Below are 10,908 nucleotides of genomic sequence, written 5' to 3' on the forward strand. Positions count from 1 at the left end.
ATTGCTATCAAATAGTACACCTACACTCTTTAAACAAATGTGTTAAAACAAAACAAAGTGTTCTGAGTGTGCTCAGTGTCACTTTACTTAACACATTAATGTGATGTTTTAGGTATGTGTCTTAACTGACAAGTGTTACTGAGCAATTCTTTTTACGTTTCAAAATAAAAGATAGCCTTTTCAAAATTTAGATACTTTTATTGTGAAGAACCATTGAAGTACATAATGTTAACATGAAAATAATTATAATACTACAGTAAGTATTATTTTAAGTCAGGATTTAAAGAGACATCACTGCTTTTAAAGTGAAACTTTTTAAGGTTGTAAGGTTAAATCAAATAACAAAAGAAAAAGAGAAATCATTTGACTGCTCTGCTTGCTGATTAACTTTTGTAGCTTGAATAAATTTTAATCAATATAGCATTTGCATACAATTTATAGTTTACGTTAAGATGTGTGCTGTTTATGGAGGCTATATCTTTAACACCAAGCATTTCTGCAGACTCTGTTGATTTTCTCCTTGAATCCTTCAACTCAAAAATTAAGAATGTTATTGATGATATTGCTCCAATAATAGTCAGTAACAAAACAAACAGACAGAAATCAGTTTGGAGAAGATCAACAGCAGTTCAGACTATGAAGAGAAAATGCAGAAAAGCTGAGGGGATGTGGCGGAAGACGAAACTTGAAATTCACTATAGCATTTATAAAGGCAGACTTCATACTTTTAATATGAAACTAGCCACAGCTAGACCGAATTTCTTCTCAAATCTTATAAACAGTAACTTAAACAACACTCGTACTATTTTTACCACTGTTGAGAGACTGACAAACCCCCCAAGTCAGATTCCCAGTGAAATTCTCTCAGACAGCAAATGTAATGAGTAAGCTTCATTCTTCTCTGAGAAGATAATCAATATCAGGAAGGCGATTAGCACATACTCAATTAATGCAGAAGTCAGACAGATTTAGCTGCAATATCAAAAAGATACTATGTCTATTTTTAAAGAAATTGATAGCAAAATTTTGTAAGAAATAGTGCAGCACCTAAAATCATCAACCTGCTATATTGACACAATTCCCACATCTTTTATCAAAAGTATGTTTAACGGTTTAGAAGCAGATCTCTTAAAAGTGGTGAACGCCTCACTTCTTTCTGGGACATTTCCAAACTCCCTGAAAACTGCAGTTGTTAAGCCCCTTCTGAAAAAGAGCAATCTTGATAACACCATTTTGAGCAATTATAGATCAATATCTAATCTTCCTTTTATAGGCAAAATTATAGAAAAGGTAGTTTTTAATCGCCTGAACAAATACTTAAACTCTATCCATAAAAAATGGATACCTGGACAATTTTCAATCGGGTTTTCGAACGCATCACAGCACAGAGACAGCACTCATTAAGATAATAAATGATATTCGCTTAAATTCTGACTCTGGCAAAATACTCTGGTATTGCTAGATCTCAGTGCTGCGCTTGACACTCTCGATCATAACATACTACTAGAGACTGGAAAACTGGGTCGGGCTTTCTGGGATGGTACTCAAATGGTTCAGATCATACTTAGAAGGGAGATGTTATTATGTGAGTCTAGGAGAACATAAGTCTAAGTAGACATCCATGACATGAGGAGATTCACAAGTCTCAATTCTTGCACTGCTCTTGTTTAGCCTGTATATGCTCCCACTAAGTCAAATAATGAGAAAGAACCAATTTGCCTATCACAGCTATGCTGATGATACCCAGATTTTCCTAGCCTTATTTCCAAATGACTACAGCCCCATTGACTCCCTCTGCCAATCCATTGATGAAATTAATAGTTGGATGTGCCATAACACACTTCTTTGGGTTGGCCGTGAGTCCAGCCCCCCTCAGCGATCTCAGGACAGCCCTCAGATGCTGCATATGCCGCTGCCAATCATTACTAAATATAATGATATCATCTAGGTAGGCAGCCGCATATGCAGCATGGGGACGCAGAACCCTATCCATGCGGCGCTGAAAGGTGGCCGGTGCTCCGAACAAGCCAAATGGAAGGGTAACAAATTGGTGTAATCCAAACGGCGTCGTGAAAGCTGTCTTTTCTTTAGATAATGGAGACAAGGGAATCTGCCAATAACCCTTCGTTAAGTCCAATGTCGAATAAAAACGAGCCGAGCCTAGAAGATCAAGCAACTCGTCAACCGGTGGCATTGGATACGCATCGAATTTCGGCCTGTTGCCTGTTTCGGGCCTGATGTTGCTCTTGGTGCAGGGCCGTGAGGGATGAGATGACATTCGCAAATGGCGTGGAGGACGGGCTCTGCATGGTGGCGGCACTCCTTCTTCCTTTCCCGGGTTTCGACACCAATATAGTGAGTTCGTAGGAGGAAAGGAAGAGGACAAGGGGTCGGATGGAACTGCTGACAAGGTTTTTAATAAATCTAAAATAATCGTTACAAACACCAATGGTGACTTTTATTCTGACACTAGCAGACTCTATCGGCAAACGCTTCCGGTTAACTCCTTCCGGTGGTCAGCAGTCCGTCTCTATCTCGACTGCTTCTGTCTCTCCTGCCATTTTATACTCTCTCCACGCCAATTACTGAAACAAGAGACAGGTGTTGATCGTTTCCGCCCAAACCACTCACTTACCGTTCGTCTCCTGATTCTCTCTCCCACTGCAGACTTCGCTAAACCACGCCCCCCCGCCACAGTACTTTTACTTTGTATATAAATCACTTAATGACCTAGGAACGAAATATTGTAGATATGTTCACTGAATATAAACCTAACAGACCACTCAGATCATTAGGATCGAGTCAGTTAGAAATACCAAGGGCTCACACAAAAGAGGAGTCCGCCTTTAGTTACTATGCCGCCCACAGTTGGAATCTCCTTCCAGAAGAGATCAGATGTGCTAAAACACTAGTCACATTTAAATCTAGACTCAAAACTCATCTGTTTAGCTGTGCATTTATTGAATAAGCACTATGCAATGTCCGAACCGATTACAATTTATTTTAAATATTCACTGTATTTTATGTCAAATCATTTTATATTTTTAAATGTTTTAAAGTCATTTTAAATAAGTATTTTTTTAAATAATTTTCAAAGTTTTTATATTGCTTGTTTTATTTTTGAAATTATTTTCTTCATGATTTTTACTTTCTTTTATGTAAAGCACTTTGAATTACCATTGTGAACGAAATGTGCTATATAAATAAACTTGCCTTACCTTGCCTTGCCTTAAGACTTTTTTAAATTCACTTAAATGAAAAGTGTTTTTTTTTCAAAGCCTAATAAATGTTGAAATAATGGCTTTCAATTATACTGTCATGTTAAATGGCTATAATTAATGGCTAAAATTTAGGGGAAATTTGATTTAATAGATGTATCTGTAACATTATTGGTATCGATGATACTGGTCTTCATTAATAATAGGCTAGTTAAAAGATGCCAGTAAACAAATTTTAAATGCAATCTTTATGTTTTTTCTATATTAATTCAGAGGTTGGTTATTATTATTTTTTAATTGACTGATAGACAGCACTAATGTTACCTTTTATAACCTAGATGCTACTGTTGGTATAAATTTTTCTTTTAAAATTTTACTGCTGAACAGGCATTTACATTTAATTTCTAATTCTATAGGCCCATAAGAAATAGATGGGGATGGTCCCTACACCTTTGTCCCCCTTCAAAATTTCAGTTCGATAACCTGGCCTTCAAATGAAGCTAACTGAATATCCATGGCTTAAGCTAAACTGTTTGTGAAACTGGGCCTAAAATTTTAACAGCAATGACTAAGCATTTACTTCTGATGGATCCTGGGTGATTTGCAATATATTTGGGATTTGTCCAACTCATGAGGTGATCAGTAACTTACTACAGCACATCCAAAAACACAGTTGTGTGGCCACAGTGTGTGAAAACAACAGCCTATAATGGTAAAAATCCCCCCACTCACTGTTTTATAATCCCAATAAATCATAAACCATCTCCCACACAAGTAGTTGCAGGTTTCTCTACTATGACGATATAGTCTGTAAAAGTCCATTTGTGATGCTCTCTGCCCAATTAGCATATACACAGCCCTGAGTGAGAAGCTGCAGTCTGCCATTACTGTTCTCTTGCTGTCAGATTTATTTATCTGTATTATATCTGTTTTTTGTTTAACATCAATTAAATTGTTACCCTTAAAAGTGTCATGTGATGCGACTCCAAGTTTTCCTTTCTCTTTGGACTGTTACAAGCTGTCGGCCTTCCAAAAGAGGACACGACTAGAAATCAGTGGATAAGTTGTATTTACAACAATATTCCAGAACAGTTCAACCCAAATATTCAGATGAGTGCAACGCATTTTATGAAGGACGATGCGTTTTAGAAAGGCTGGGCTTAGAGGAGTAAAAATAATGTACATTATGTGGAAAATAATGTGTTTTTAACCTTAAACAGCATAAATACATTGCATTACAGCAAACAGACAAAATAATGTTATTTTTAGCAACGTCATATGAGCCCTTTAAATTTGCTTGGATGTTTTTTTGTATTTGCTACTTCAGGGAACAAACACAGCCAATAGACGGTTTCATCGGGCGCACGCGCCTGGACCTAAGTTAACTTCCGGTCTGTGTTGTGTATATCGGTCTGGCTGCAGTGCTGCAGTGCCTTCTACAAACGCATCTTAAAGTCAAGGTGATGAGTAGACTGAAGTTGGGCTCAGATGGTTGTGCTGCGGGATGTGTTTCCCATACATTTATTTATTTTTGGAGACTCGCCACAATTTTAAAACCGATCGATTTTCAAAAAGGCTTCGTTGAACAAACATGAGTAACGTTACGTACTGCACGTTTAATAATAATAATTCCTTACATTTATATGTTTAAATATCGGCCCCGCCCATGAAAATATCCAGGTAAATAAAATATATTCCAGAGTTTTCAAGGGCCCTCTCTTCCTTTGGGGCCCTGGTAATCAGTACTGGTTTTACCCCCAGTCCGACGCTCCTGCATGTGAAGTTTAGCTTGTCTGTCTGCTTCCTGACATAGACCCCAGTTAGTCAAGTTCCTGAGAAATGTCTCAAAGGAAAAAAAATATTTTGATAGTTTTAACATGTAATCATCATCGACCCCCGTAAGGCGAACCATTTCAGATTATTATTATTATTATTTATTGTTTATTATTATTATTGTTATAAATTTCACATATTATATTAAATAACATTTAAAATATTCAATATTATAATATTTATTTATAATATAATTAATAAAAAATATATTATATATTTATATAATATACATACATATTATATATTTTTTCCCCAATACTTCTTATTTTAGTTTTTCCATTTCCGTAGAAAGACAAAATAGGTTTCATGATGGCACTGAGAAACATGATGAGCTGGCATACTGCACCACAGCATCACCTTAAACAGGAAGTGAAAATATATCCGTTGCTATGGGGATGACGACTATTTTGTAAATAACAGAAGCCAGAAAAGCCCGATGCTAGAGTATGACACATCATAACTTTCTGTCTGCTGTTCTGTTGAAATCACCAAAGACGGAAGAATTCCATACATTCCCCTCTCATTCAGCATCTCTAGTCTACTGATGTGTGGAGGGCTGCTTAACTTAAACCTGTGCCGACATGTGAACTACCATAGTCATGAGATCATGTGATGTCATCTCGGGTCAATTAAAAGCACGTCATAACGGGTTAATGAAGGGGCCCTGTCTTCAGGTTTCATGTTTTTAGTTCAACCGGGATGGTGGTGAAAAATGTCTACAGTATAAGTTACCATGCTGTGCTTAAAATAAACAAAAAAGGCAGTGAATGGTGGAAAAATATATAATAAATGTTAGGGCTGCTTTTAAATGTTAAAATCTTACTGTCATACTTGTTGGTTATAATGGAAATGACCTCACAACTGAAGAACCATTGTAATTTGTGTAAGTATAGTCATCATTATTATAGTGTAGTAAAATATTATAAGTGAATTTTGTTAACTGTGAGATGGACTTATATTGGAAGTTGGGGTCAAGTGGTAAAACAAAACAAAACAATACTAAACAAATAAAGAGTGAATGAATGAATGTGCAAATTAAAGTGAAGGAGGAAAAATCCCTCACAGTATAATACACAAATTATGTGTAAACTACAAATTTATAGAACATGTATATTGTGATTTGCAGATGTGTATATATGTGTCATGTGAGGTTAATCTTAACTAAAAGAAAGAATCTAAGCATCAAAAAAGACAGTGGGAAGTGCAGTGTGAACAGGCATTAATCTTCTTTGTTACCTGGCCCATGGTGTTTGGAATTGAAATTGTGAAATTCAAACAGCTGTGCCAAGTGTTACTGCTCATTGCACAATGATTTGACACATAACAGGCATGTCTATTCTGCACTGTCTTGCAGTCAATGTTCCCTTTGCAAAGTATACTTTACTGTTTAATGAGGACACAGCATAATTCTGCATGATACATCTATTGATTTTTTTTAACACATCATCCATCTGCTTTGGGACCAGAGACAGATAATTCACAGCCCTGAAAGATGAACTGTCTGGATTCTTGTTTAGACAGTTTCATTTTCAGTCTAGTTTCTAAAGTGCAGATTCCCACTCTCATATACACGCATAAGCTACTCACACAAGCAGAGCATGCTGATGATGGTGGTGGGGGGTGGGGGGTTGTTAGTGTAACACCGGAATCACACCACTTACAGTGCCACCGGACCAGTTCTAGGTTCTAAGGAGTGGGGAGCAAAAAAATAAATAAAAATAATTACACCAGAGACCGTTGCTTTAAATACAAAAGGCCGGCAATTTACTGAATGCAAAATTCACATAGAATATACAGTAAACAAACAAACAAAACAAAAAAAATACCCTGCAGATTCTTTGTTTTAGGTAAGTATTATAAATGAAAAGGTATTTCACTTTCTTTTTGTTCTTTAGTTCACCTAAGTTATTTTAATCAGGCTAATCTTAGTTAGAGAAGTCTTTTCCTAGGTTAAACTTATTTTAGAATTCCTATTTTTTTCCTGAGTTAACTCTTTTTCCCTTTCTTTTACAGGTATGAAAATACCTTCAGTTTACACAACCAAATCAAAGTGGACCACAAGCATTTCAAATCACATTCAAACATATGAACTCAACATGAAAATAAAAGTATGACACTTTAACATAAGTTCAAGTCCAAATGTGAGTTCAATTATTCAGTTCAATGAAAAGTTTCAGTTCGATTCAGTCCAAAAATAATAGTTCAATCGGTTCTCTTACGAGAGCTCTCTCGTACTGCGTCTTAGCTAAGACGCTACGGGAAAAGTCTCTTTTCACGAAATACTGAAGCAAAAAATTATCCTTAATTTTGTATTTTTGTAAAGCGCATTTGCAGCAGTACACAGCCATAGGCGAGACGGCTCGTTCGCTCATTGGCTTGTTCTGCGGCAACTGCACAGCCTATCGAGCGCGGGCTGATGCAACATCAGACCAATAAGGGCGCTTCGCGCCCTTCTTGCCACTTCCCGCCGAAACGGGTGTGGCCCAACCTATAAAAGGAGCTCGAAAAGGCTGACTCACCTGATTTTTCATCTCTTCAGCGAAGCTCACGCATCGCTGGATCACGGAGGAAGCAAGCGCCGTCTGAGAAAGCACATCAGCAGGACGAGCCATTCTGAAGCTGCTGGCATCGCCGCCTTCCATTGCCGTTCCTGCTGCGCTATCCGGCGCCTATATCCTTTCAATCCTGTTATATACAAGCTGTTCTTTATGTGTGTGTGTGTGTTCGCCCTGCGACACACACTCGTAAAAGAGCTCGTGTCTTTTTTAAGATGCCTTCCTGCAGCTCGTCAGAGCCCCACTCAGCGAGGGAGACCGGTACGTCATCTGTGTCTCCTGCCTGGGTGAAGATCATGCAGCGCTCGCTCGCTGACGGCGGATGCCCCCACTGCGAGCTGTTGCCATGGTGACTCTGAGGACTCGCCTGGCCTTTTTCTCTGAGCCTGCATTCTCCGCTGCGCTGAGGCGCCGTAAAAGCATCGCTTCCAGCGGATTCCGGAACCGTCTTCAGCTCAACCGAGCTCGCCGGTTCGCCCTGCTTCACCGGCCCCCCCTGCATCGCTTCCCGGTGGGCAGCGCCCGCTGTTTGCCGGCGCGTCGTCCGAGGAAGTCGATCTCAGGGCCGCGTCGGGGGAAGAGGACACGCGCTCTCTGCTAGCTTCGGGCAGTGAGGGCTGGGCGAGCTCCGAGGATCTCGCGCCTTCTGCTCAGAAGCCCAGCAGACGAGCTGACATCGAGAAGGAGCCGGGGCGAATGATCGTGTTGGCCGCGATGAGTCTCGGCCGCGAGTGGTTTGCACCAGCGCCCCCCCCCTCTCGTTCCCGGCTGGATGGTATTTCCCTTTCGGATGAGCGTACTTCTCAAAGCCCGCCTCATTTCTTCCTGAGCTTCACGAAGAGGTGGCGAAGGCTTGGAACGCTCCATATTCAGCACGAACTCGTTCGTCTGTCTCACTAGCATTCTCCACACTGATGATGCTAAAAACAGGAACTACCACTCACTTCCGCCGGTGGAACAGGCGATAGCGACGCACCTTTGTCCGCCCTCTGCTGGACGGCGGCAAAAGCGGTGTTGCCATCTAAAGCCTCCTGTGTGACGCTGCGTCGGCGCTACTAACGATGGCTGCTTCATCGAAGCGCAGGTGTACGAGTTCCGCTGTGGCCGAGCTCTCACCCAAGCGCGCCGCTGTTTCAGTTCCAGGAATTGTGACTGTCTCAGCGTTTTCTGCAATGCGCAAGCCTGCACAGTTGCCCGCTTGCCTGCACACAAAAGCCGTTATCACAACAGCTTCAGCAACGCAGCTCGAGACCCCCGTTCTCGCTCTACTGGCCGTCGCCCCGCGCCGCGGGGACCGCGGCAGAGGATTACGGTGAGGCCGGGAGCCCCGAAGCCATCCTGGGAAAGCCATCTACGCATGCTGCATGACGCTGCGTCGGCACTACACACGATGGCTGCTTCATCGAAGCGCCGGTGTACGAGTTCCGCTGCGGCCGGGCTCTCACCTAAGCGCGCCGCTGTTTCAGTTTCCAGAGATTGTGACTGTTTCAGCGTTGTTTGCAATGCGCAAGCCTGTACGGTTGCCCGCTTGCCTGCACACGAAAACCGTTATCACGGCTACCCAGATATTTCCCGAAAAAGGTGTAATTTCTGGTGTCCCGGCCACGGCCGATGGTGCTATAAATGAAGTGACGATGCCCACTGCTCAGTGACCATCTCCGCATATAAGCACAGCCCTTCACACAGGGCTCGCGCCTATAAAAGCGACTCAAGTCGATCACGCGCACTACATAGTAGACGTGCCCACTCCTCAGTGCCCACAATCACTATGTCACACGCGTCATGTGGTTTCTGTAAAAACGAAACCCGTGCACGTTCGTCCGGCCACGGCCGATGGTGCTATAAATGTAGTGACGATGCCCACTCCTCAGTGCCCATCTCCACATGTAAGCACAGCCCTGCACACAGGGCCTGCGCCCATAATGTCGACTCAAGTCGGTCGCGCACACTGCATAGTAAACGTGCCCACCCCTCAGTGCCCACTATTACTATGTCACACGCGTCATGTGGTTTCTGTAAAAACGAAACCCGTGCGTGCTCGTCCGGCCACGGCCGATGGTGCTATAAATGCAGTGACGATGCCCACTACCCAGTGCCCATCTCCACATATAAGCACAGCCCTGCACACAGGGCTAGCGCACATAAGATCGACACAGATCGGTCGAGCGCGCCGCATAGTAAACGTGCCCACTTCCCAGTGCCCACATACACTATGTCACATACGGCGCGGGGCTTCTGTAAAAACGAGGCCCGTGCACGTACATTCTGCACAGGCAGACAGCGAGTTTAAAGTGGTAAAAGTGCACACATGCAGCCCACGGTTACTCGCAGATATATCGAGTCCCACGGGACCCGCTCAGCCTCCCTCCAGTCGGTTAAGCGCCGGAACGGGGTCGAGGAAGAGCGATCTGCCCGCTGTGATCAACGCGCTCCCCGCCTCAGATGCGCAGCACACTCGAGCGCCGCCGTTGCCCAGTCAACAGAGCGCGTTTCGCATCCAGCCCTTAGCCATTCATGCAAATGCATGGTCAGTGCTTCCAGGGGTTTCGGATTGGGTGCTAGGCATTATAAAGAGAGGCTACACGCTACAGTTTTCTCGACGCCCACCGTGCTTTTCAGCGCGCGTCGAAACTACGGTCAAAACAGAAGTAGCACACATACTTCGGGCCGAAATATCAAAACTGTTGAGCAAAGGGGCTGTAGAGCCTGTGTCTCAAAGCGAGGGGGGGCTGTACAGCAGATACTTTCTGGTGCCCAAGAGAGACGGGGGTCTCCGGCCCATACTGGATCTAAGACAGCTGAACAGGCATTGATGAAACGCAGTTTCAAAATGCTCACGACCAGGAAGCTCCTCGCGCAGATTCGCAGAGGGGACTGGTTCATGTCAATAGATCTGAAGGACGCGTATTTTCAAATACAGATAGCGTCAAACCACAGGCGATATTTGAGATTCGCCTTCGAGGGCCAGGCATACCAGTTTGCAGTCCTGCCATTCGGCTTGTCCGTAGCTCCTCGTACGTTTACGAGGTGCATGGCTGCAGCGCTCGCTCCTCTTAGACTCAGAGGCACACGAGTGCTGAATTATTTGGACGACTGGCTGGTTCTGGCCCGATCATGAGCGGAGCTCATGGACCACAGAGCCGTTTTACTCGATCACCTCGAGAAGCTCGGCCTCAGTGTCAATTGGGTGAAGAGTTCGCTGAACCCCAGTCAGACGATCCTGTTTCTGGGTATAGTTCTGAACTCGTGTTCCATGACGGCGCGGCTGTCACCACAGCGCGCGATGGGCATTCAGCGTGCAG

The sequence above is a fragment of the Carassius carassius genome, chromosome 46, assembly GCF_963082965.1.
Source record: "Carassius carassius chromosome 46, fCarCar2.1, whole genome shotgun sequence".
In the NCBI taxonomy this organism is placed as follows: Eukaryota; Metazoa; Chordata; class Actinopteri; order Cypriniformes; family Cyprinidae; genus Carassius; species Carassius carassius.